The 27,706-nt window shown below is 48.7% G+C and overlaps 2 long non-coding RNA genes across 3 annotated transcripts; one reads left to right on the top strand and one right to left on the bottom strand.

Annotated features, from left to right (window-relative positions):
- Positions 1-5,149: 5,149 nt before the first annotated feature.
- On the bottom strand, positions 5,150-8,925 carry LOC131922508 (uncharacterized). Of its 2 annotated transcripts, none has more exons than XR_009382297.1 (3): positions 8,480-8,925; positions 6,437-6,495; positions 5,150-6,328 (listed from the first exon to the last, which is right to left on the bottom strand). It is a non-coding gene; the product is annotated as an uncharacterized LOC131922508 (long non-coding RNA). The 2 variants fall into 2 exon arrangements; XR_009382298.1 differs by lacking the exon at positions 8,480-8,925 and adding an exon at positions 8,313-8,457.
- LOC131922507 (uncharacterized) lies at positions 8,313-22,864 on the top strand. Its single transcript, XR_009382296.1, has 3 exons — positions 8,313-8,667; positions 20,105-20,336; positions 22,597-22,864. It is a non-coding gene; the product is annotated as an uncharacterized LOC131922507 (long non-coding RNA).
- The last annotated feature ends 4,842 nt before the right edge of the window (positions 22,865-27,706 follow it).

The raw sequence follows: 27,706 nt of genomic DNA, 5'->3' as shown, positions 1-27,706 counted from the left end.
GGGCTGGAACTACCGAGCTCTGAAGACAGCTCACGTAGATACCCTCAGGTCTGCCGACACCTCAGACCAGAGCCCAGGCACAGAAATGGAAAGTGCTTCAGCTCGTGATACAGGTTCTAGAAACCTGTGGAGTATTAGGCAAATCCATTTTGAGTAATACCTTGTATAAGAAAAAAAGAAAAGGCCCCTGTCAATCAGAGGCTGAGTTATGATGTCTTTCTCATCACTTCTAACTATACCTATTGAAGTGATGACCTACTGCAGAGTACTCTGGGAAATGTAGTCCTCAGCCAGCCAGCCTTATCCAGTAAGATGCTATCCACATTGTCTAATCTAAAGTGTCTCAGATTTTGGATTTCTTCATATTTTGGAATATTTGCATATACTAAAGAAAACTTGGGTGGTGGGGCCGGGATACATTCTAGATACAAAATAATGTATGTTTCATATATGCCTTATTGTGCATAGCCTGAGGGAAGTTTTATACAATATTTTCAATAATGTATATGAACCAGCAAAGTAGAAATTTTGAGTTTTCGAGAGTCTCAGATTTCAGATTAAGGATGCTCAGCCTGTACCTCTGCAGGACAGAAGAGCAGAAATTTGAGGGGAGCCTGTAGCCTCTGGAGCCACTCGGGACCTCACAGAAAAAGCAAAAGTGATCATTACCTCTCGAAAGGGCTTTTTGCCAGGTTCCCCGAAGCAGGCCCATTGTCCAAAGCCAAATTCCCCCTGCAGCAGAAGGCAATTTAGGAAATGACAGAGGCCCCCCGGCTGACTCATACTCTGAGCATCCTGGAGAGAGAAGCAGCATACACCCATTTGGGGTTTGGGGCTTAGCGTCTAATAATAATAATGACTTTGGCACGAGGAACTTCCTGAGGGTTAATGAATGACTGGCTTGGAGTAATAGCCCAAATCGCTGCCGAAGCCCGTCAACTCTTCCCAGCGCTGTATTAATCTACAGGAAACTTTTCGTGCACCCAGCGGCTCCTGCTTGAACCTTGCACAGTGAGAATGAATGGATGTGTCATTGGAACGTGGGGAGAAAGAACTTGGTCACGATAGTGTGTGTGGTCAACATGCGGCTTTTCTTTTTCCAGGCACATTTCCTGCACTTCCTTTTCTTTGTTATTTTTGATGCTGCGGCAGCAGCGGTGGCAGCCGGCAGCTCTCTAGATTAGCTCCAACCCTCCTGCCCTTCACTTTACCTAGGTTTGCCTTTCCAGCTTGAGTGGGAACTCCATCAGGCAGAGTCAGCCAGGGACTCCCAGCTCCACAGAGCCCGGCGACAGCAACTGCTCTTAACTGCTTGTTGAGTGGTTCTTAACAGAATACGGACCAGAGAGATGGCTCAACGCGCATGCGAGGGACCACGGCTCTTGCAGAGGACCTGGGTTTGGTTCCCATCACGGAGGTCCCATGGAATAACTTGCTTGTAACTGTAGCTTAGGGAACCTGATGCCGGTGGCTTCTGAGGACACCGGCACTCGTATGTGCCACCTCCTCAGACATGTAATTATCAAATAAAACTCTTTAAAAAAAAAAAAAAAAAACGAGCTTAACAGAACAGTGACAGCATTTTAAATGGTCCAGCGGATTGTTCAAAGCATACCCGAGGGAACGGGTGTGTAGCTGTATTTAAGGCATTGTGTTTTCAGTTCATTAAGATCCAATCAGCGTTTCCCAAAAGAAACTAGAGGCAGAGAGGCAAAGATGGAGAGGTAGTTCATGATGAGGATGTCTGATGCTGTCCCAGTGCTGGGGATGTGTTGGGACGAGTGGTCACCCCTGGGCTTGCAGGGACCTCTGATTACCCCTAGCCAGGGAGTCATCGACCAAACAAGCATGTTTCCTTCAGCGAATCTCCTACTGTCATGTCAGGCTATCAGAGTTTATGGATGATGGCAGCTTTTCTCTGCCATGCAACTTGATTTTCTGCGCTCTCTCTCTCTCTCTCTCTCTCTCTCTCTCTCTCTCTCTCTCTCTCTCTGTGTGTGTGTGTGTGTGTGTGTGTGTGTGTGTGTGTGTGTGTGTGTGTGTTGATCAGCCTCTGAGGGGACTTGCCAAGCACAAAGGCAGGAAGATGTGAGCGCTGAGCCAAGCCAACACTAGCCCCTTCTCATCACTTGGTGAGCTGAGCAGTGCAGTGGTGCCGGCCGGACCCAGCTGCTGGGGGATGACTACCTAATGTCACAACGGTCTCCAAGCTGCGCGTCGCAAGGCCTCCCCGCTCACAATGAGAACAGAAGACTGAGGGCCCAGACCAAGGCCTTGTGGGTGATGATGGAAGTGCCAGTGGCTTTTAAACCCCTGTGGAGAGTGAGTTGGAGTAGGAAGCCAGCAGACCTAGGGAGGTAGGTATCGGATTGAGGCCTCAGAAATGCCTGCTTCCTCCTGCTGTGTTTATGAGAGCTGATAAGAGGAGTTCAGAATCTGGGGGCAGAGCCTTGGAAAAGGATGAAGGCGGGTAATCAAGCAGGGGGAACATTCCAGCCTCATTTCCCAGGGTTTGTTAGATGGCATACTGTTGTCTTCCCCGGCCTGGGAATTTTTCACTTTTCTGTTTTCAACCAAGGCCGTAAGATGTGTTGTGAACTCTTGGGTAATGTGAAGTCATCATATGTAAGCAGTTACCAACCAGACATGTGTTTACATGTAGACATATAGTGAAGTCAAATTTATCCAAGAGAGTAGGGTAGAGGAGGAATTTTCATATATAAGAAAAGCATCGATGGGCTGGAGAGATGGCTCAGGTGGGACATTGTCTTCTGTGTCAACACGAGGACTTGAGTTCAGATCTCCAGCTCCCCCAGCAAAGCCAGGCACGGCATAGTGGCGTGCATCTGGAACCCTAGCACGGGGAGGTGGAAAGGGCAGGCCAGGCAGATCTCTCAAGCTCACTGGCCGGCCAGCCAGCCTTCTGAATGAGTGAGTTCCCGTTCACTGAGAGACTCAGTCTCAAAAAATAAGATGAAGAACCGTGAGGAAAAGACCTGGTGTTGCCATCTGGCCTACAGGGCTGTACACATGCTCCTGTACACACATCCCCATGCATACATGAATACACACACACACACACACACACACACACACACACACACACACACAAGCAATACAGACGGGTGTTATAGTAAATTCCTTCTTCAGGTAAAAGGGCCAGACACTGTAATACTTTGCACTTGGAAGTATTGCAAAGTATACACTGCAAAGTATCTTTCTTTGTTGCTTTGTAACTCATGGAGCCTTTAAAGGCAGAGCCTCCGGAGGTCTTAGGTTGCTCTGAGGACTGTGGGGTACCCATCTCTTCCTTTCTCTTACTCACTGGTATTATGAGGTAAGCATCCTCCATTTCATGCTCCTTCCATGGTGTGCTGCCTCACCAGACCTTTCAAACCATGGAGCCAACCTACGTGGACATAAACCTTCAAGACCATGAGTCAGAACCCTCCTCTCTTCTCCAGTTGGTTGTCTTAGGTACTTTGTTACAGTTACAGAGAGCTGGCCCACAACCTTCCAGTGAGGTTTTAAAAACATGGGAGATGCTGGCTGGATATGATGGCGTATGCTTACAATCTCAGCACTCAGGAGACTGAGGCAGGAGGCTATGAGTGTGGAGCCAATTTGAGTTACACAGTGGGAGCCATCTTCTAAACTATTTTTGGAGATTTATGTGCATGAATATTTTGCTTACATGTATGCATGTGTATCACATGTGTGCCTGGTGTCTCTAGTGGTCAGATGGGGCATCAGATTCTCTGGGACTGGAGTTACAGATGGCTGTGAACTGCCAGTGGGTGCTAGGAATTGAACCCCAGTCCTCTGTAAGAGCAACAAGTGCCCATAACTGCTAAGCCAACTCTCCAGGCCCACAACCAAAGAGAAAAAAGAATTTTTTTTTTCAAATATAACTACTGATCAGACTGGACTCATAACCGGCAGCATCTGAACCATGCCTGGCCTCTCCGAGCTCAGACTGATGTTGGGGTCAGATGTCTTACATTCTAGGGTTTTTTACTTCTTTTTTTTTTTTTTCTCCAGACCTGAGAATGAAGGAGAAAATTTAATATGTGCCGGGAGAGCAAGGCCCAAAGGATGGGCTCTAATATCAAAGTGACCAGCTTCCGTGAGAGAGACACTCACCATCCCTCGCTTTCAGGAAATGTTCCCAGTGAACTCGGCCTTCAGGGCAGGTCCTGGTTGTAGCCGGTCTACTGACACCGTCATTAATCGGGCTGACAAAGGAGAGTGGCTTTGTGTTCTTTCCATCTCTGCGGTCCAGTCAGAACACGGACAGAATGATGCTGCAGGATCGCGACTGGATGCAGAATGAAGAGTGAAAACCGATGCCCTGAATTCGAGCTCACTGACAGAAAGTTGCAAATAGCCCTTGCTTACACTGGTTCAGCTCACTGTGTTTGACACTAGGGAACTGTCTAAATCTGATCTTTGCAGTCCATGCAGGGCAGCAGTGTGGCACAAGTCTCATGTGCAGCCGCAGGGAGAGCAGCTCCCAAAGCTGGCTGTGTTAAGCTCCGGTGCTCTATAGCTTGAGGGTATCGAATGCATTTTCAGTTTACAGTGTTTAATCTCACCATGCACTTGTTGAGATGAAACACACTGTTAACTGTTACATTTAAGTTGAGAAGCACCTTTAGTGCTTCTGGCCAGGTGTTTCCTAGTTTTCTTATGGGAGTTGGGGGGATGGGTGTACTTCTCTCTCTCTCTCTCTCTCTCTCTCACACACACACACACACACACACACACACACACACACACACATACACGCATGCTTACCTGTTTGTTTCCCTATGGAAACTCCACATTGCTGGAGACTTAGAATCGGCATCATCTGTACAAGAAAGAGTGAGGCTTCGGATCAGATGGAGGGCGTGGACTTTCCCTGCTGGGTGACTTGCAGGAGGCCAGGAACGTTTCTGTTTACTCACTTTATTAGTTTAACGTGCTGTTGTAATGTACTCCCGTGAACTTGTTGACTTAACACAGCACACAGCTATCTTTTTTTTTGTTTTTCATTCTGGAGGTCATAAGTTCAAATCAATTTTATTGATTCAAAAATCAGATATTGCCTGACTTACAGCGTCTCTGAGGGCTCCTGGGAGAACGTTTCCTTGCCTTCCATCTGATGCTGTATTTTTTAATAATTGAAATTACTATTATCTGTATATGGATGTGTATGTACACATGTGTACGTGAGTGCCTGGAGAAGCCAGAAGAGGGTGTCACAGCTCCCGGAGCTGTGGTTATGGGTGTTTGTGAGCCACCCGACATGGGTGCTGGGCACTGACCTCAGGTCCTCTGAAGGAGCAGCAAGCACTCAACCTCAGACCCACCTCTCCAGTCTTGATGCTACATTCCGTAGTGGAGGGTCTCTCCTTCCGTGCTCCCGGCCAATGGTACAGCATCTGACCCATCGCCGTCTTTCCTGTAAAATCACTTTCTGGGTTTTATTTAATTTTTGATATGTGATCCAGCCGATTTCCCCAGACTGGTCTCCAAGCTCCTGGGTCCAAGAAATCCTGCTGCTTGTCTCCCGAGTACCTTGGATTATAGCCTTGGATTACCATGCCTGGCTTGCCGCCTCCTTATAAAAAGCACGTGGCTGTGTTTCGATCCCACACGATCTTCTAGAATATTTCCGTCTCAAGATCTTCGGCTTCACCACATCTGCAAGAGACGTGGTAGAGAAGGTGATGATCGCAGGCTGTAGGGATCAAGGTGTGGATATCTCCGGAGGCCATTGTTCTTGCTGCAACTCTTACCTGTGAAGGAGAGTTAGCGATTCCCGTCTTAAAGGACAAAAAAGGTCTGAAGAGTTAACATGTATGAAAATACACAGAGTGGAAGTCAGTAGCTATCACTGAGTCTGGAGTGGGGGTGGGAGAGGGGGTTGACATCTCACTACCATGGTCTCTGCCGATAGACATACAGACAATGGAAGAGCCATGGCTGATGAGGCTTGGAGCCTGACCTCACGTGTCAGAGACCTCAGCCAAAGTGTGACTGACTGGGACGTGATGGGCTGAGACAGGACTGAGGCAAGACAGAAGGCACAGGAAGAGCCGGATGGGCAGGACCGGAAAAGACCATCTCATGACCTCTCTCTGAGCGCCATGTAGGTGGAGGAGGATCTCCTGTGGGAAAATGGTACCCCTCAGAGAGACAGGAGCCTGGAGACCCATCCTGGGATGTGGTGTGCTGAACTCTCCCTCTGAGAGACTTAGTGTGCTGCGGACCTCAGGCCTGCTGACAGTGGCAAGCATCAGTATTCTTTTGTGTGAGCTCCGTCTTCAGCAGGTCCGTAATGCTGTTGGAGAAGACACGTGACTAGTCCTACCTCTTTTGATCCCTGGTTCTCTTCCTCTCTCTTTCTCTGTACTTTACCCTTTAAGGACAGTGTATTACGAACACTTACAGATGGTATGTTTTCACTTTGGCCTGCTCCTGCTCTTCCATGCAGAATCTCCATCATCCCTGAAAAATTTATTTTTTTTCTAGGAACTTATCCATGTATAGATCACAAAGAACACAGCTTGGTTTATTCTCTAGATGAATTTGACTCCTACTTTGAGTCTCCGTTTTTCCATGTCATCTTCTGGGTCTCAGGTTTTTCCTAGGCATAGATACACATTCCAGGGGACTTAGAAATGCCAAGTCCTGTCTCCCTGATGTCCAGTGGTGTCGGTCCACACAAGTCACCAAAAATGAGTCCTCTGTTGGAAGAACTTGAGTGACACCTCAGCTCCCGTGTTCCTGGCTCTATACTTGGACCACAAGAGCCTGGCACTGCTTGTGACCCCCAGAGGAAGCCAAGGCTGCTTTACCTGCTGCCATCTCACCTCTTCTGAGGGCTGGGCCTCCTCAGGTGTTTACCTGAGTGTCTGCTGTGACCAGGTACCCAACAGAAACAAGGGAGGAGAGTCTATGGCAGAGAAGTGTTCAGACCATGGCCAATTAGGATACAGAGAACTCTGTAAACTTTTAAAAGCCTGCCCTAGAGGATCCACTCCCACCAGCCAGGGCCCACTTCCTAAAGGCTCGCTCCAAAGACTCCAAAAATAGTACCACAAGCTAGGGATGACTGTTAAAAGCATGACCCCGTGGAAGACATTTTAGGGACAAATTATAACCCCAGGCAAAAAACTGTGGAGCCCCAACTGTTGGATTGTGCAAGGATGTCTGCTCCATAGCTGGCCTGGGGTGGGGTGCAGGGCCCTGCATCCCTGGGGCCCTCTGCTTCCTCTCAGTCTAGGAAGACCTGGTATCCTTTCAAATCTGTCACCTCAGAAGACTCTTGATCCTTTCTTTGTCCCTTAGATACTAAAACGCCAGGAGAGACTGTTCCCATGCACTACCCCCCCCCCCAATGGGACACTGGGTGTCTGGTAGCTTGGCTGCTACCTTGAACAGCGAGGGGAAGAACAGTGGGCCAAGAGAACCAAGGGGATCCCAGGTAGGACCATCCTTTTGTTACTTCACTACACTCTGGCTACAGGATACACTTACTTACACATAAATAATTAATTTTACAAGGCCTATACATGTCTTTTTATTAAAAATAGTTTTGTTGGCTTGCAAAGAGTTAGGTTCAATTATGGCATTTTCAAACAACAGTTATTTTTCTCTCTTTTTTCTTCCCCACCCCTCTTCCTTCTCTGAGCTCTCCCACCCCCAGTATTCCATTTCCACATCTCATGGGATGCAACTCCCCCCCCCAGTTTTCTCAGCATCTCTTGTTCCCTCTTAGGGTCCCCACCCTAGTCTTATAGTCTGTACCCAGTTAATAACATTGAGATCCACATGTTTGTCTGAGACAGAGTCCTTTCACTTAGTATAATCCATTCCAGGTCCATCCTACACCCTCTGTTGTGTGCTAACTTGATAGATTACACATGACTTTTATTTTCTTCTCTTTAATTATGCATATTTAAGAAGTATCTACACATGTTCTTGTAACACAATCCTATCCATATCTGTGGCTTGAAATAGCATCATAATGTGCCAATAATTCCATTATTTGTACCTAGATCAGTCACTTGGGGTTCTTACAGGCATGGCCAATTAAAGCATTGAACCTTGGGATTTTAAGTTGACATTCTCCTCACTCTTGTCCCATTTTGTTTCAAAATGCTCTTTTCTGCCACCCTCCCCACCCCTACCCTCCCATCCCCTCACCTCTACCCTCCCATCCCCCCACCACCGGCAGGTAAGAAACCAGAGTGTCTCAGTAATCCTTGATTCCTTGCCCCAGACTTCCTGCCCAACCTAGGCAGCTGGGCTCTCTAACACACCTCCACTGCACACCAGGCCACCACTGCTACCCTGCCCCACGTCCACCACATGTTCTACTTATAGCACAGGACAGAACTGTCTTCCCAAGCCATGTCTTCATCAGTTGCTATGGAGACTGGGTGATTATTAAGCCGTGGTAAACAAACAGACCCTGAAGTGTTCTCACCTGGGCTCACCCTGGCAACGTGAACTAGCACCCACAATGGGGATTGTTCCCTGAGTGTCTACCCTGCCTCATATCTACAAACTGGATCGCTTTACTGAGTCTCCCTGGACATGGCATGCGGTTTCTGGTCAGTGGCCACGTGGGCTTCTCAGTGTCCAGTGGCAGGTGGTTCCTCTCGGCTCTTGGAGGTTTGTTCAATGCCCCCGAAGCCCATTTCTCCTGTGACGTCGGGGCTTAGGCCTGGGTGGTGCCATACATGCTTCTATTGTGATGGCACACAGCCCAGTCACCTTAACACACAACAATATCAAACAGCTCACGTTTCTCTTTTGTACTTCGGATCTTCCACATACGTGACGACCCATTCCGTTCCCTTCTCTCCTCTGCTGGTGGAGAACGCATTTGTGGTTTGGTGGGATTTTCTTGTTCTATGTGTCTGCATTTCACCTTCATTGTGTGCGTGTGTGTGTGTGTGTGTGTGTGTGTGTGTGTGTGTGTGTGTGCGTGTGTGTGTGTGTATGCGTGTGTGTGTGCGTGTGTGTGTGCGTGTGTGTGCGTGCGTGTGTGTGTGCGTGTGCGTGTGTGTGTGTGTGCGTGTGTGTGTGTGTGTGTGTGTGTGTGTGTGTGTGTGTGTGTGTAGGCCTGATGTAACCTCAGGTGTCATTTTTAGGCATCTTCTACCTTTTAAACTTCATTTGTATTTATTGAGACAGTGTCTCTCACTGGTCAGTGAACCCAGGGAACTGCCTGTCCCTACATCCCCTGTGCTGGGATTACAAGAGCCTGCCACCACACCTGGCTTTTCTTTTCTTTCCTTTCTTTCTTTTAAACAACAACAACAAACAAAAACCAGGGCTCTGGGGTCACTCAGGTCACTGAGCCAAGCACGGTTCTGAATGAACTGTCTTCCCAGTTCCCACCTTCGTTCACCCTGGAAGGATAGTTTTCACGGACAGAGGGGCTGGTTTTGTTTTGTTTTGTTTTAAATGTAAAGTGCCATTTACTTTTGAATGGCTTTCAGAAGTCAGAGAGCTTCTTCAAAGATTCTCCTTCTCTTATTTTACTCAAGTTGCGGTGGGGTTTTCCTTCCTTCTTCCCAACCTTACACATCACCCTGTCTTCTGTACCTCTCTCTCCTGATACTCAATGTCCACTAAGTGCTCCCTGTGTATTCTGCTGCCCTCTGTCTCCAGCTTCTGCTTCACCTGCCCCCTTCCCGCCCCCCGGCCCCCCCCCTCCCCTGTAAGCTTCGTTTTTATCTGCTTAAATCCGTTTGGGCTGTCATTTTAGTTATGACACTTCTCCCATCTGAAAGATTTGGGGGTTCTTACTATGAACTGTGCGAAACTTTTCATGGTTTGAGTTCCTTAACTGTTTCTTTGAATACAGTAGGCAGGGTTGGTTTTGCCTGTGCACAGTATTCACACGCCTGGAATCTCGGGAGTGAGTCCGTTCGCTCACAGCTGGTTCTTAGTCACCCTGTCGTGTCTTCTTGCACAGCTGCAGTCTCTGAATATCTTCAACTCCAGTTGTCTCTGGGCATGTCCAGGGACCCCAACACTCAGGTTCATGGTTGTGACATGTCCACTGTCCCCTGGCCACCAGTCCTTCCTCTCTTGTCCCGCTGTCCTTCAGCAATCGGCAGAGCTCTGTGGGATTACCAAGTCTGGTCTCCAGTGGGGACTGTCTCCTGTTGGTCATGGTCATTGTCTCAGGTGACCAGCGCTCACCCCTAGGGTGCACACTGAATTCTCGGAGGTTTACACGCATTCCACATCCCCTGGGGTTCTCAGAGAACGGATGTCACAGAGTCCTCTGTGCACCAGCGGGGAAGGGAGGGGACCGGGACGGGAGTTGCAGATTTTGAAATTTTGGGTCAAGGCAATCCTTTCCATTTTTGCTTGTAGTTTCTCTGGCTAGGTATCATAGGAGGGAACTCAGATCCCAGAGCATGAAGAAATCATCTTTCTCCTGTTGGCAAGCTGGTTGGCTCTGCTTCTCTGCTTGATTGCCCGTGGAGATTAGCTTTTTGAGGGCTCACCTTACACCCCAACAGACATGCTCAAGCTCGCAAGAAGATAGGAACGGAGTGTACAGGTGGGGGTGTGAGGGCTGAGTTGAAGGGAGCCACAGTTTTCTCTTCACAAATTACCCAACACCCCCTCCCCCTGCACCACGTCTATTTTTGGTTTAGGTGCCTTCAGGCTGTCTTTGGAAAAAGCACATGAACTCCTTTGAGTCCCCTGGTTCCACTTGGTAAATTTCCTTCAGCCAAGCATTGAGAAGTGATGGCTGTCTTCTCACTCCCTCCTCAGCCTCCAGGGGGAGGGGAGAGGGGGAGGCCTGTGGTGCTGGGGAGGGGGGAGGGGGGCTGTGGTGCTGTTGCACCTCAGTGACTCTGCGTCAGCAGCCAGCTGGCACCGCCATGCTCTCCTGGCACTTTCAGCCCCTGTGCTCTCCCTAAGGGTGAAAGTCACTCCATTTTTACTGTTAGAACAGAACTCCAGGATTCTAATGCCACCCAAGTGTGTGAGGAGGGTGACGACATCCTACAGTCTACTGTCAGGGTGAATAAAGTGATGGCAACTTCTCTGGGGTCAATGTCTTTTTCCAAGGACGAGATTTCTCTTTCTTGCATGTTTTCCCCAGGATGCTCAGTTCTGGAAGATGCCCATCACTGTGGTCTTCCTCTGGGATGGGTGGCATTGGTCCTGATGCTGTGCTGACAGCTGACAGAAGAGAGGAAAAACAAAGCATCAATTGTCAGTGTGAATTGAATTTCAACCCTCAAAAAATTTGGGGAGAGAATGGACTACAACGTTCAAAGCTGACAGAATGTTCGAGTAGGAGGGGACCCATGGCACACCAGCTTGTACTTTTACCAGAAAGAGAAAGAAAACAACAAAAAACAAGGCCCAGAGAGGAATGTGTCTTCCCCAAGGTCACAAAGCAAGCACGTGGTGGCATTGGTCACTTGGGTGTTCTGACCAAGGCCAGAAGAGTCTCCGTCTGTGGTTGGGAGAAACAATAAACAGCTTGTGTTTGACTTTTGGAATCCTGCTGACACTAAAGTTCACTTCTCAGAGAGCTTCGTCATCTTCCCTAACACCTCACTGGACTTAACATGGACCATGCCAGTTTTTGGGGGTGTCTGCAGGCACCCTGTTTTCTAGGGTAGAAGTTGGATTTATTGAGCAGTAAGAAGGTAGTCTGGGGGCTTCTAGGGACCTCTGCCCTTGTCTTTGAGTATGAGGCAGCGTCCTGGGCTCCCACTCATGCTTTCTACAAGTCATTCTGCACACACCACGTTTAGTGTGCAACTACTGTGTACCAGGAGCTCTGTGACGAACAAAGCAGACAAGAGTTCTGCCTGTAAGGGAGAGAGTGAGAATGAGAACACAGGACCACGTCACAGAGAGGACGCACAGGATCACGTCACAGAGAGGACACACAGGATCACGTCACAGAGAGGACGCACAGGACCACGTCACAGAGAGGACACACAGGACCACGTCACAGAGAGGACGCACAGGACCACGTCACAGAGAGGACACACAGGATCACGTCACAGAGAGGACTCACAGGATCACGTCACAGAGAGGACGCACAGGACCACGTCACAGGACACACAGGATCACGTCACAGAGAGGACTCACAGGATCACGTCACAGAGAGGACACACAGGACCACGTCACAGAGAGGACGCACAGGATCACGTCACAGAGAGGACGCACAGGACCACGTCACAGAGAGGACACACAGGATCACGTCACAGAGAGGATGCACAGGACCACGTCACAGAGAGGACACACAGGATCACGTCACAGAGAGGACTCACAGGATCACGTCACAGAGAGGACACACAGGATCACGTCACAGAGAGGACACACAGGACCACGTCACAGGACACACAGGATCACGTCACAGAGAGGACACACAGGATCACGTCACAGAGAGGACACACAGGACCACGTCACAGAGAGGACACACAGGACCACGTCACAGGACACACAGGATCACGTCACAGAGAGGACACACAGGATCACGTCACAGAGAGGACGCACAGGACCACGTCACAGAGAGGACACACAGGATCACGTCACAGAGAGGACACACAGGACCACGTCACAGAGAGGACACACAGGACCACGTCACAGGACACACAGGATCACGTCACAGAGAGGACACACAGGATCACGTCACAGAGAGGAGAGGGCATGGAGAAGGTTGCGGTTCAGAAGTTAGGGGGCACTCCCTGGGCAGAGACTTTTGTGGGTGGGCGTGCAGGTCGTGAGGACAGTGGAAACGTGTGTTGTTACTCAGAAAGCAAGCGTGACTGCAGTTGAGGGAGGGAGGGAGGGAGGGGAGGCAGGCCGGAAGTGAGGTCACACATCATATCAGGTGCAGAGAACATAGAGTTGGGTTCAAAAAGAAAAGCTGGTGAAATGCCGAAAATACAAATACGAAATTCTATCTGAGTTTTTTTGTTTTCTTTGGTTTTTCAAGACAAGATTTCTCTGTGTAGTTTTGGTGCCTGTTCTGGATCTTGCTTTGTAGACCAGGCTGGCCTCGAACTCACAGAGATCCACCTGCCTCTGCCTCCCAAGTGCTGGGATTACATGCATGCGCCACCACTGCCCAGCCTGAATTTTTTTTTTTTTTTTTGTTAGTGCTGGGAATTGAACCCAGGGCCTTGCACATGCCAGAGAAGAACTCTGCCACTGAGTTGCATCCCACCCTGGTTTTTATGAGATAGACTCAGTGTGTTGTTCATCTTGGCCTCAAAATCACAATCCTGCTGCCTCTGTCTCCCCGATGCTGGATTTACAGATCTGGGTCACCATGCCCAGCATCTTATATGTATTCATGTGTGTGCACATGTGACTGTGTGTGTTTGGAAGCCAGAGGACAACCTCAGGGACCTCTCCTGAGGATTCTGTCCACCTTGTTTTTTGGAGACAAGGTCTCATTTGAATCAGACAGGCTGGCTAGACATCGAGCCCTTGCAATGCCCTGCCTTTGCTGTGATTGGGTGTGCACCATCGCTCTGGCCTTTTGACCGAGGCCCTGGGGATCCACTCAGGTTCTCGTGCTTGAATGGCAGGCACCGTAACACTGAGTCACTCCCCAGCCCTGTCTTAACATGTTTACAGTGGTCAGATCTCAGAGCTAAATTTGTTCACACTGTTGGGAAGCCGGTGTCCAGAGTCTTTTTTCATCTTGCAAATCTAAAACTGTAACAGTTAACAGCTCCTAGTCCTCTCACCCAGAAGCCTCCGGCAGCTTCCACGCTACATCTGTCTTTATAAATGGGACTACTCTGGTGCCTGGCTTATTTCACTTGGCGTAATGCCTTCCTGGTTCATCTATGATGTAGTGCATGCCAGAATTTCAATATCCCCCTCTTTCTGTGTGTATGTACGTGTGTGTGTGTGTGTGTGTGTGTGTGTGTGTGTGTGTGTGTGTGTGTGTGTGTGAGAGAGAGAGAGAGAGAGAGAGAGAGAGAGAGAGAGAGAGAAAGTATACTCACCTGAGGCCAGAAGAGGGTGTAAAGATGTCTTCCTCTATCCCTCTCCATCTATTCCTTTGAGGTAGGGTCTCTTCCTGAACCTGGGGCTCCCCCATCCAGGCTAGAATTCAGTAAGCCCCAGTTCACCTTCTGTCTCTGCCCTGCTCAGAGCTGGGGTTACAGAACATGGGTGCGTTTCTCAGCTTATTATGTGGGTGCTGGGATCTGAACTCCGGTCTTAGGACTGAACATCACTGCATTTAAGTACTGAGTCATCTCCCCAAGTCCCCCCTCCTCTTCAGGGAATAATTTCTCTCTCTCTGTCTCTCTCTGTCTGTCTCTGTCTCTGTCTCTCTCTGTCTCTGTCTCTCTCTCTCTCTCTCTCTCTCTCTCCCTCCCACACACGCATTTTGTTTACCCGTTCACTTTTAGCTATTGGGAATGTTCCTGCTATGGCTAAGGGTTATGCAAATGTGTATGTGAGCCGGTTTTGAATAGAGCTGTGATTTGAATATGGCTTGTTCCCCACAGTTGGATGTCATGACTCAGAAGCCTTGTCCCCAGTATGGTAATGTCATGAGGCAGAACCTTTAAGAATGAGGCCTTAGTGGGGGCTTGTCACATCACTGGGGTCTGCCCTTGGGAGGGTTAATGTAGTTCTCCTGGAACTCTAACTGCCCTCTGGCTTACTGTCTTGACATGTGACCCCCATCACCCCCCCCCCACACACACACACCTTTTCCTGTCCTGTATTAACCTCCTAGGGCTTATCATAACAAAAACAGGTTGAACATTCCTTATGCAAAATGCTTGGATAAGAAATCTTCCATTTTTTTTTAAAAAAGTGTATGTATGTACGTACATATGCATGTATGTTTTGTCTGCATGCATATCTGTACACCAGAAGAGGGCATCAGATCCCATGGAACTACAGTTATAGACGTTGTGAGCCTCCGTGTGGGTGCTGGGAATTGAACTCAGGACCACTGGAGGAACAGCCAGTGCTCTTAACCACTGAGCCATCTCTCCAGCTCAAAGGAATCTTTCAATTAAAAATAACTTTTTTGAAATGATGGCACAGATTTTACTGGTTGAGCATCAAATAGAGAACCAGAAATCTGAAGTGCTAAAAAACTGAGGCCTTTTAAGGCACTGTGCCTACCAGCTCAAAACCAAAACAGCTGTGCTGTGATGGAAGCTCTAGGGAAGGACTCTTCCCCACCTCCCCCGGCTTTGAATGGTTGTCCACACTCCTTGGTCTATGGCTGGGTCACTCACTATCTGCCTCTGTCCTTATCCCTCTGTGTCTCTCTGTCTCTCTCCTTAAAGCATACCAGTCACTGGGTTCAGGATTGTTCTAATCCACCACGGCTTGTCTGGAATGATTGCATTTGCAAAGCCCTATTTCCTAAAAGGGTAACCATTACAATCCTGGGGCTGAAGAAAGAATGCATCATTTGGGGGGTGTAGCTAAAGTTTTCCTGCCTGACCCACAGTCAGGACAAATCTCTCTCACCTGCCAGACCCACAGCTGTCAGACCCAACCAAATAAACGCAGAGACTTATATTAGTTACAAACTGTATGGCCGTGGCAGGCTTCTTGCTAACTGTTCTTACAGCTTAAATTAATCCATTTCCATAAATCTACGCCTTGCCACATGGCTCGTGGCTTACTGGCACCTTCACATGCTGTTTCTCATCGTGGCGGCTGGCAGTGTCTCTCTGACTCAGCCTTCCACTTCCCAGCTTTATTCTCCTCCTTGCCCCGCCTATACTTCCTGCCTAGCCAATGGCCAATCAGTGTTTTATTGATTAATAAGCAACACATTTGCCATACAGAACATCCCACAGCACTTCCCCCTTTTTTTTTTCAAAAAGGAAGGTTTTAACCTTAACAAAGTAAAATTACATATACTTTGGGAATTTGGGCGTAACTTCTCTTACTACTTTCTGCTGGAAGGAGGCGCTGTATCTTATGGGGAAACAAAGAAAATTTTAGAATTATGGAATAGTCCATGAGGCTGTATCGTCTGAGCCAGATGCCTTCAAACCATTCTGGATGTTGGATCATCTGGGCCATGGTGTCATCGGAGACCTTTCAGGGGGTCTTGGCTGGTCAAACCTGATGTATCTTAATCTGGAACAATTCCATAGCCTTTGGCTTTCTGTGGGAACAAAAGCAGAGTCTCCTTTCCAAAGTAACATATCCTTATATCCAAATTTTGAAGTCAAGGTATCTCTAAAATATACATTTTGCCATAACTCAACAGCTTTTACAATCAAATGTTTTTCTGCAGTTAAGAATCCCAAAGACAACACAATCCAGATTCTCTGTGTAATTATCCATTTTTACGTGGCTTATTTTTATACTACCTTTACTGTCTCTTTAAAGACTTTATTTTTTAAAACTATGTATTTGTTTCTATAACTCTATATATCACCTTTTTTGTCTCTTTCAAGCCTACGTATATTTTACACACATTTAAACTATTACATCTGAATCTGTCTTATTGTGAATCTATTGCTTTAAACTGCAGCAGCTGTGGCTGCTGGCTCCGCCCACCTCAGCTTCCCAACATGGCTACGTTTACCACCAGCTCTGGGAGCTATCGTGGGTCTATGCTTTTATCCAAGCAGCGTATAGTCCAGAAACTTCTTTTTTTGTTTTATACTAGCAATGTCTAAATCCACCATGCAGCTTAATGTGCCACTTGCAGAGGCCTCATTCCCGCCATACTGCAGGTCGAGCGCACATGCTAGGAGCCCACCAGTAGCTCAAACCGGCAGCTGCCGCTCATTTGAGAGAGACAATTAGGAACTGTTTTTAGCTCCATTTTAGAATCTTTTTTCTCAGTTTTTAGGTGGAAACTCTTGCCACCACGTTGGACGCCATTTGTAGCTAAAGTTTTCCTGCCTGACCCACAGTCAGGACAAATCTCTCTCACCTGCCAGACCCACAGCTGTCAGACCCAACCAAATAAACACAGAGACTTATATTAGTTACAAACTGTATGGCCGTGGCAGGCTTCTTGCTAACTGTTCTTACAGCTTAAATTAATCCATTTCCATAAATCTACGCCTTGCCACATGGCTCGTGGCTTACTGGCACCTTCACATGCTGTTTCTCATCGTGGCGGCTGGCAGTGTCTCTCTGACTCAGCCTTCCACTTCCCAGCTTTATTCTCCTCCTTGCCCCGCCTATACTTCCTGCCTAGCCAACGGCCAATCAGTGTTTTATTGATTAATAAGCAACACATTTGCCATACATCCCACAGCAGGGGGGACAAAATTCTACCTGTTACAATTACACACACCGATCCCACATGGCTCTACTTGAGGGTTATTGGGTTCTTGAGGTTTTTTGGAAGGGCAGGGCCAGGTGAGGACCATAGAGAAAAAGCTCAACCTCCAAGCCTTTAGGCCTGGCTTTATGACCCTGAGTTCAATCCTGTCTTCTTATCACTCCTATCTGTGGGCATTGGGCCCTCTGGACAGACCTGCAAAAATAAGGCATACATTGTCTCTGGTATCACCCCTCGGCTCATGCAGCTACAGACCATGGAGATGCAGGCTGGCACTGAGGTCTCAGCCAGGGATTCTGAGCTTTGGTTCTGAGACAAAGTGTCAAGGGGCAGCCAGTGTGAGTCGCAGCTCAGAGGCCAGAGTACACCTGCCCAGACATCCGGGTTCTGGTGTCCCAGATCACAGAATTAGACACATGGATGTAATCGAAGGCTTTTCTGTAGCTAGAGTTTTCCTGCCTGGCCCACAGTCAGGACAAATCTCTATCACCTGCCAGTCCCACAGCCTCAGACCCGACCAAGTAAACACAGAGACTTAAATTGGTTACAAACTGTATGGCCGTGGCAGGCTTCTTGCTAACTGTTCTTACAGCTTAAATTAATCCATTTCTATAAATCTATACCTTGCCACATGGCTCGTGGCTTACCGGCATCTTCATATGCTGTTTCTCATCATGGTGGCTGGCGGTGTCTCTCTGACTCAGCCTTCCACTTCCCAGCTTTATTCTCCTCCTTGTCCCGCCTACACTTCCTGCCTAGCCAATGGCCAATCAGTGTTTTATTTATTGACTAATTAGCAACACATTTGCCATACAGAACATCCCACAGCACTTTTCTCTGTCCCACCCCAGCCTGCTTCCAGATAATCACAGAGGCTTATATTAATTATAAATGCTCAGCTGGTAGCTCAGGCTTATTACTAACTAGTTCTTACACTTATATTAACCGACAGTTCTTTCCTACGTTTAGCCACGTGGCTTGGTACCTCTTCTCAGTGCGGCATTCTCATCTCGCTTCCTCTGTTTCTGACTGGTGACCTCTGACTCTGCCCTTCCTCTTCCCAGCATTCTTAGTTTGGTCGCCCCGCCTATACTTCTTGCCTGGCTATAGAGGGAAGATTCTCTGGTCCCGCCCAGCCCCGAGGTCTGGATGAATCTCTCCCACCTGAGGTCCCTGCAGCCACTTATAAAATACTTATGCAGAGGCCTAGGCCCCATAAGTATATAGAATAGGTACCCACTACACCTGGCTACTGGCCAATCAGTGTTTTATTAAACCAATTTGAGTGATAAATCTTTATAGTGTACAAGAGGATTAGTCCACAGCATGTTGATAATGGTAGAACTGTTCATATCCACTGAAGAGAAAGGTTCCCCGAGAGTGGGAGTGAACTACAGAGCTGGAACGGGACTGAGGCTCAGAACCCTCCAGTTGTGAGAATCCTGATCCTTTCTAGGTTACTTACATGTACATAGCATCCATCTTTCACCCTGTTCAGAGAGTCCAGAGGTTTTCTCATGCATACTCTGTTTTGATACATGCAGCTTTGGTTGGGAAGAGCTTAAGGCCTTTATGGATTCTTTTACACATTAATCTTGATGTCTCTTTCTCCATCCTGATCTCCTGCAGAGGGACTCACGGGCAGGAACACTGTGCAGGGTCTACAGGCTGCCACATTTAGGTCCTGGGAACTTAGGCAAGGGGCTGACTATCCCAAGGCCCAGGGTTTGTAGCAAGGAAAGGAACATGCCAGGTGGCAGGGTTAAGGAGGAGAGGTGAGAGGTGAAGTGTTTTAGCATTTCATCCTTTGGGGATTAAATAATATTCCACTGTAGCATTTTTTTTTCACTTGTTAATAGATGTCTGGATTGTTTATGTGTTTTGGATATTATGGTTAGTGCTGCTGTGACTGTACCTCTGTGAGTTACTGTTTGAATACCTGTTTTCAATTCTCTTGGGTATGCACCCAAGTGTGAAATTGCTGGGTCACTTGGTAGGTCTGTTTTTGTGGTATTGATGAATCACAGTGACAAAATAATGTATTTTCCATTCTCACCAGTAATCAGCGAGGGGGCTCAGCTTCTGTGTCTGACTTGGGGGTTGGTCCTAGACCTGATTTCCCAACTTGGGCCACAGTGGCTGGTGGTTCAATTATTCTGATTTTCTGAGACTTCCTCTGCTGAATCTGCGTGGGTGCTCACACAGACAGGACTACAGGACTCACAGTGTTGTGCGGACTGTTGGGGATGGGGCATGGCATACAGATAACTATCACCCGGTCCTCTCCAGCATGGAAACAGTTCCCATGGTTTCCGGGCATCATCAGAATGAAGTCCTTTTTCCTTATGCCTCTTATCCAGCCTGGCTGGATGAGGAGTCACCTTTGGGGATCTGGTGGGGTCTTGTTTGTTCCCAGCTCACCATCATGTAGTGCCTCCTTGTCAGCGGTGGTGGTCCTGTCGGTCCCCTAGATTTTCTCTTGCTGCATGCGCTTCTCCACTCTGGTTCCACACCCTTTATTCCCTCCGGTGTGTGTGGGACTGACTCCTCTATTTGGTCCTCAGAAAGCGCTCATTCTCCTGTCTCCCGGGGAAGAGAGAAGACATCCCAGTTTGTATTCAGACCCATGGCCACAAGCTCAGAACACTCACACACATCATCTACAATACTTTATTTACATGCTGCCTACTGGGGTGAATTAGCCAAATAAAGCACCATTTAATCTCAGTGTTCTTCTGGAGTGATAAGGAAAGTGAAGTCCAGAAGGGTCTTGGGCACTCAACCCCATTTGTTCTTTCTCTCACACGGGGTAAGGTCTCTGGAACAGCCGTGACTCCAGATCTTCAGTGGAGGTCACATCGGAATCTGGACCTGGGCACCCTCTCATGGAGCAGCATTTTTCTCTACCTGGGGTGGAATGGAGGGCGGGCACCGGCTCCTGCTTACCATGATTTTGAATGGCCACACAGCCACGGCCTCTCGTGGAGGGAGAAGCACACTGTATTCTGGAAATACCAGCAGACCTGCCCCAAAGCACCTTTCAGGGGTGAGTGCCTGCCTCAGGATGAGGTTAAGAAAGCAGGGATGTCCACGGAGAATGTTCCCCTCTGACTGGAGAGTGTTGAAGGCAGTGGTTTAGGTGCTCATATGCATTCCATTCCCACCCCCCCACCCTCACCCCCAGCCCTACCCTGCCCTACAACCTATTACAGGAAACAATGTTTTAAAAAACAGCATTGTCCCCGCCCAGTGTCACCAGGCCATTGCATGCGAGGAGGCCCTGCTCTCAGAGGGGGGCCCAAAACATGCAGGCTCATGAGTTACTGGCGGGGCGCATGAGGCCGCATAATGTTCAAGGCCTTCGCCTAAGTGCTGCTGTTTGGTTGGGTGTGTGTTTAAGAATCAGCCTCCAGGCCTGATGCTTGGTCTATTTCCAGCCACTGTGGTCTCAAAATTCCAAAGGCAACCGATGCATTCTGGTGCCCTCAGACCCCAAAGAGTGTACTTTGTTATTGTGTAGATTCTGCAACTGGGGAGGCCTGGGGAAGGGTTTATATTTGGAGAATGCTGGTTTGGGGAACCCAAAGACGTGTAAATTATGAAAGAGTGAGTATAATCACCTGGTTTAGCCTTTAGGGGGGTGGGTGGGGGGTGGGGTCTTGTTTCCCAACTTTCACACTCAGCTATTGAAGATGATGTTAGTTTTTGCTGCTTGGTCCAGAACTGAACTGCTTGCTAAGAACATGCCAATTCACCTCGATTCTCAAGGTTGACATTGGAAAAGGAGACGAAGGAACTGGACAGGAACCCAGGAAGATGTGTACTTTTTCTTCCCACCCTGCCCTCTCTGCTCAGGGTTGTTGGGAGATAAACAGGAGGAGTTTTGTGTGATGCAGCTCTCGGTGGAAAGGGGTGGGATGGAAGAGTGACCCACAGGGGGCTGTCGCCTTTTGTCTCTGAGTGTCCCTGGCTCACCCTAGACATACACAACATATACCCTTGTTCTCCATACACTATACATGGCATGCATACACTGCACATACCACCCCCCAAACCACACACACACACATATCATACACATACCACATATTGAATTCATGTACCATGCACATGCGTCACATATACTGTCCACTACACACACACACACACACACACACACACACACACACACACACACAGTATATCCACATATCCACATTGCACACATGTCTCATGTACACACATCACACACATGCTTAATTCCACAATAGTATATCTGTACACCTATCACACCACACATACTACAAAGCACACTCCCCGATGTATGTCCACACCATGCACACATACTGTACATGTCCTAACCCATTCCCAGCCACATGACTGAAGGAAGCTCTTCCAGGGAGCTCACATACCAGGGAACACACCAGATAAGCATTTCCCAGGCACCCCTAACTCCTGGGATAGGACTGGCCGGCACACTCTTTCCCAAGGGCTGTTGTGTCACAGCAGGACAGACGGAATGGCTGAAACCACAGGGATGCGTTGTGGTACAGTCCCGAAGTGAGAAGAGCCACGCTGAACTGCTCGATGCTGAACTGCTGGCAGGAGCCGCGAGGGGATCTCGGCGGCCTTTTGCGGGTTGCAGGCATCTCTAACCTTTCTTGGCTCACGGAAATGTCACTACAGTCCCTGACGCGATCTACACGTGATGTTCTCCTTTTGTGCCCATCTCTGTGTGCAATCCCCTCCTTTGTGTGAGGACACCGTCACACTGGATTAACGGTCTACCTTTCTATGTATGACTTTATGTCAATGTATCTGCCATGACACTATCTGCAAGGAAGGCCACCCTCTGAGGTCCTGGTGGTTATGATTTCAACATACAGATGGAGGGCAGACGGTACAACCCCTCACAACAGGGCTGTGTTCCCCATTTCTGGGTCTTGTTGCCCTGTTGGACCTTAGACTCTGGGCTCAAGACTAGATCTTTTTGACCAGGATTTTGAACAGGTCAGGGGGCTTGGCTTTCAGAAGACTACAAAGACAAGCCTGTCTCAGACCCCTCAAGTTACACAGAAGCTTGTCCTATTGAATAAGCTTTGTGGAGGCCCAGCACGTGTTATACTATTGCCATTCCGGAGCTGGGGGAAGGGCCTCCATCACTTCCTCGAGGTCCCATAGTTAGCAGATCTGGAGTGACACTGTCTCATCTCTCAACCTGGTATGGCATCTGAACGAGGTGGTTTCCTCCCACCCCCTCCTGCCCTCCTCCTCTTTTATTAGGGTCTTGTGGGAAAATATTTTAATGTGGACGTTTGCCGTTGCAGGGCTAGGCTGAAGGCCATGTGCTCTACCCACTGAGGTACAGTCCAGTCCTGCAAGGCTGAGAAAGGACACCTTGAGGAAGGACATCTGATACCACGTTGGGAGACTCCTCTTTGGAGTCTGCTGCATTTACAAGAGGACAAGAGGGCAGGGGTCAGACATGCCTAAGAGCACAGGAGTTCTCAGCCACGTCCCTCTTGTGAATGGTTCTTCTGAGGAAAAGATGTGTCTGAGCTTGGGAAAGAGGACTTCTGTCTCACATTTGAAGCTGAGAGGCGAAGCTTGCCTTGGGGACGGTTGGGCTAGTGGATTCAGTTAAGGGTTAATTGTGAGGAAGCGTTCCCAACCATCTCCTAAATCCTTCCATCCCTGGTGGTATCACTTCTCTCCATTTGACACAGGCTGGGATGGGACAGGCAAATATCCAGGAGTCTGGGAGGTGGGCCCTCTACCAGTGATGCTGAGACACATTTCCTTGGGAAAGGAACATGGAAGCCAGTTCCTAGCGGCCCTCGACTTGAGATGACCTTGGGCAGAGCACATGGCGCTCAAGCCTGCAGAGATCTGCAAAGAGCCAGAGACACAGGACAGCTAGATAAATGGCTTGGAGGAAACACCTTCTCCTTGTCTGGCCTCCATTTCCCAGGACGTGGTTTAGTGTTAGAAGGATCATCTTGGCCAAGTGAAAAGTCCGAGCTTCCTGGTCCAGCAGGGGCTGAGCCAGGCTATGCACCGAGTAATGTCTGTAGACCTAGGTGCCTCCCACTGCTGCTGACTCAACTTTTCAAATATATACTTGTATAATGAGTAAAGCAGCGATGGGAACATCTTAGTAGGGAACGCTCATTTGACACGCGATAACAGGCACAAGTGAAGCGGTCTGGCCTTGTTACAGGTTGATCTATGGGGATAGAGAAATGGCTCATGAGTAAGAGCATTTGTTGTTTTTCTAGAGGACCCTAGTTCAGTTCCCAGCACCCACACGGTGGCCCACAGGTTGATCTGTGCCCTTCCAAGCTCTCATATTAAAGTGCCATCTCTTGGAGATTCAGAATGCACCTATACTCGGACAAAGGGCTTGTAAAGAGGTGACTAAGTTAAAATTATTCTGGTTAGCTGTCCTTTGATCCAAGCCCATTGGCATTCTTAGAAGATGAAATTGGGGCCCACAGAGACTTCAGTGATGTGTGTACAAAGAAAGGATCCCAAAGACACCCTGAGAAGGTAGCTGTCTACAAGCCAAGAACAGAGGTCTTGGATGGATGCACCAGCCTGTGCCTTGATCTTGGACTCCCTCAGAACTGTGGAAGAACATACTTCTGTTGTTTATGTTGCCCAGTGCGTGGTGTGCCATTATAGCAGCTCAAGCTGGATGGCAGAAATTGAAAGAGGCGATCAACTTGAAAAGATTGCCTACCCTCCATCCCACTGTGGTCAGCTGTGGTCAGCTCTTCTCTCCACCTGGCTCCAGTACTCTTGGAAACTGATTCTCTTTGTCCTGACATATTTGCCCTTCATTGGTGTATCTCAGCTAATTTTTTTTTTTTTTTTTTGCCAAGACCACAACTGACCATGATTGTCAACCTTCTCTAGACACTGGCCTACCTCTCAGTGTGGGTGCCATAGCTTCTGTGTCTGGACTGACTTTTTGTGGGCCCCGATTCTCACCACCAGCAGGCCCTGAGTTAGAATCCAGGATGGCATATCTGATTGTCTGAATATAATTTTGATATATATAAGTTTGAATATAATTGATCCCCATAAGCTCATAGGGAGTGGCACTATTGGGAGGTGTGGCTTTATTGGAGTAGAGGTGTTCCTTGTTGGAGGAAGTGTGTCACTGTGGGGATGGGCTTTGAGGTTTCATCTATGCTCAAGCCACGCCCAGTGTTTCAGTTCACTTCCTGTTGCTTGGTGATCAAGATGTAGGATACTCAGCTCCTTCTCCAGCACCATGTCTGCCTTCACCCCACCATGTGGCACCATGATGATAATGGACTAAACCTCTGAAACTGTAAGACAGCCCAATTAAATGTTTTCCTTTATGAGAGTCGCCATGGTCATGGTGTCTATTCACAGAAATAGAAACCCTAACTAAGACAGCTGAGTTGTTAGAATCTGAACTGGTTGTTTTAACTGTCCATAACTTAGACTCATCCAGAAACAGTCTGAATAGATATGGTTGACTTGTGGACATGTCTGTGGGGGATTGGTCTGACTGTTAGTTGAGGTGGTTAGACCCACCCTGGATGTGGGCGGCACATTTCACGGACTGGCCATGAGTGATGTGATTGAGGAGAGTTAGGGGGACATAAGCGAGCAGGCAGCATGGGTTAGTCCCCTCCTCTCTTCTCATCCCTGGGGACAGGATGTGACTGGCTGCTTGAGTTCCTGCCTTGACCTCTTCACAATGACGGGCTGTGGCTCAGAATCAGGGTGAGCAGACCCTTTCCTCAGCTATGGTGCTTTTGGTCCGGGTGTTTTATCACAGCACCAGCAGCGAACCTAGAGCAGAGCCCTGCTAACAAGGGAGCCTGAGAGCCACGCAGAGTTCATGTTCTTCTCGGCTTAGTGAGACGCTGTGTTCTGCCTCCTGTAATACTCTCCGTAAGATGGGCCCCGAGGACTAGGAGTGCAGATGTGAGGCAGCCAAAATAAACACAAAGGCCCTCTTCTAGCCTGAGAGAGAGGGAGGGAGCAGGCCAGAAATGGCTCAGAAGAGCAGAGGAGGGCATTATGCAGTGGGTTGGGGTCAGGGCAGCTCTCACTGCTGGGAATCATAACTTTTTATTTTTTGTTTTTTTTGAGACAGGGTTTCTCTGTGTAGCATTTGGAGTCTTTCCTGGAACTCACTCTGTAGCTCAGGCTGGTCTTGAACTCAGAGAGATCTGATCTGCCTGCCTCTGCCTCCCGAGTGCTGGGATTAAAGGCGTGTGCCACCACTGCCCAGCAAATCGTAACTTTTCTGTTATTCTTGGGATTCAGGCCATTTCACAAGATGAGAGAATGTTTAAAAAAATTAGTGCAATCCCCTTATTCTTCAGAACTATTCCTAGCACTGCTAAGGAAGCCATATGATATGTTGATTAGGTCATGGACTCCCAGCCCAGCTATGATTGACCTAACTTTCCACTTTATAGGATGGACATCAAGGCAGCTTTTGACTCCGTATCCTGATAGGTTTCTCAAGATGCCGATGCTTTTAAAAGGCTTCTCTGATCCAAGCACAAGCTTTTAGTTGTTTTATCCACTAGTAGGCTGTCTCTGTAGCATCGAGAATAAATATAAAAGCCATGCCTTGTTGTGTGACCACAAAGTCCTTTCTAGCTCTAAGTCCCAGAAACGCGTGTGAAGAAAAATGAACAGACCAGCTAAAGTAAAGCAGTTGTGATTTGCTGGGATTTGAAGGAGGTGGAGGTTGTGTGGGTGGAGGATGGTTCAGCTGCTGGTTCCCTGGGGTTTATTGCTGTGAAGAACCTACTGAGTGGGTTCTGCAGCCCAGTGCACTCCAGAGCATGGGCAGTGTGTACCCCCAGTCAACTGGTACAGGCTCTTCCAAAGGGCCTCCCTGACCACAATACTGCTCTACCTTTCCTAGAGAGACGTTGATGTTTGTAGTGACCCTGGGGCCACAGAGCTTCAGAAACCGTCAAGAGAGATATTGGACGCCATTGATAGGTTTTCATTGTGAAGAGTGTTGGCCGTGTTCTAATTCTCAGCAACTGAGGGATGGATGAATGACAGAAATTGTTTATCAACCATGGTTTGAACAGAGTGCGATGCTCTGTTCCCACATCTGTCCCTCCCCTCCCTCCCTCCCTCCCCTCCTCCCTCCCTCCCTCCCCTCCTCCCTCCATCCCTCCCTCCCTCCCCTCCTCCCTCCCTCCCTCCCTCCCCTCCTCCCTCCCTCCCTCCCCTCCCTCCCCTCCCTCCCCTCCCTCCCCTCCCTTCCTCCCCTCCTCCCTCCCTCCCTCCCCTCCCTCCCCTCCCTCCCCTCCCTTCCTCCCTCCCCTCCCTCCCTCCCTCCCTCCCCTCCTCCCTCCCCTCCTCCCTCCCCCCTCCATCCCCTCCTCCCTCCCTCCCCTCCCTCCCCTCCCCTCCTCCCTCCATCCCTCCCTCTCTCCCTCCCTTTTACTCTTTCCCTCTCTCTCTTTCTCCCCTCCTCTTCTTCCTCTCTTTATCCTTCACCTCCTCACTTTTCTCTCCCATCCTCCTCCTTTCTCTTCTCTTCATCTGCCCCCCTCCCTCTCTTTCTCCCTTCACCCCCTTCCTCTTCCTTCTTCACTTCCCCCTTCTACTCCAGGCAGGATAAAATAAGTGTAGAGTCAAGTTTGGATTGTATCACATCAGGAAGACTTTACACAAACTCGAAGCTAATATTTGCACAAGGATTTCAAATGGAAACAGGATAGTGTGATGAATAGGAATTCACAGAAGGTAGGTTTCCCTCTGGCTACTGCCTTGGTTTGATATCATTCTGAATCCCACAGATTACCAGATCACACCTGCTTTGGGGGCAGGACTCTCCTAAAATGATTCACTTTACGAGCAAGGATTTTGTGTGACCTCTTGCCTCTTTAGTTGTCTTTGGATTGGTTACATCTTGGGGGTGTGGAAGCAGGAGGAGGAGGGGGTTGGTGGGAGCAGTCTTTGGGGAAATGGGGAGAGCTGGGCAGAGGGGGTGGTCTTTGACTATTGTGTCCCTACAGTGTGCCAGGCATGGGACTAGATATGGAGACCTAATGGACCGGAGTCCACACAGGCTCTCCTCTCTTGGTACTCATTGTAGTATGTGATTTCTGAGGCTATTCTAGGCCAAAAGAATGAAAAATTGGAGAGATGAAAAGGCTGGATAGAAGAGCACAGGTTGCATAGAGAACCACTTCCTGAGTTTCACATCCGGTCAGTGCCTCAGTATTTACTGGCCACTTCTCATTTGGCTTGAGACTGGGGCTACAGAGACAGCCAAACCTCCTCTCTCCGCTGAGGGGGTCAAGTCTGGGCCGTGGATGCAGACATTGTAGGTGGTGTGTCTGGGCCGTGGACGCAGACATTGTAGGTGGTGTTTCTGGTCTGCTCGAGGCAGGCTCGGGCAGAGGGCATTTGTAAGGC

This window comes from Peromyscus eremicus, chromosome 12 (assembly GCF_949786415.1).
Source record: "Peromyscus eremicus chromosome 12, PerEre_H2_v1, whole genome shotgun sequence".
In the NCBI taxonomy this organism is placed as follows: Eukaryota; Metazoa; Chordata; class Mammalia; order Rodentia; family Cricetidae; genus Peromyscus; species Peromyscus eremicus.
This window is presented reverse-complemented; position numbering and strand designations above follow the sequence as displayed.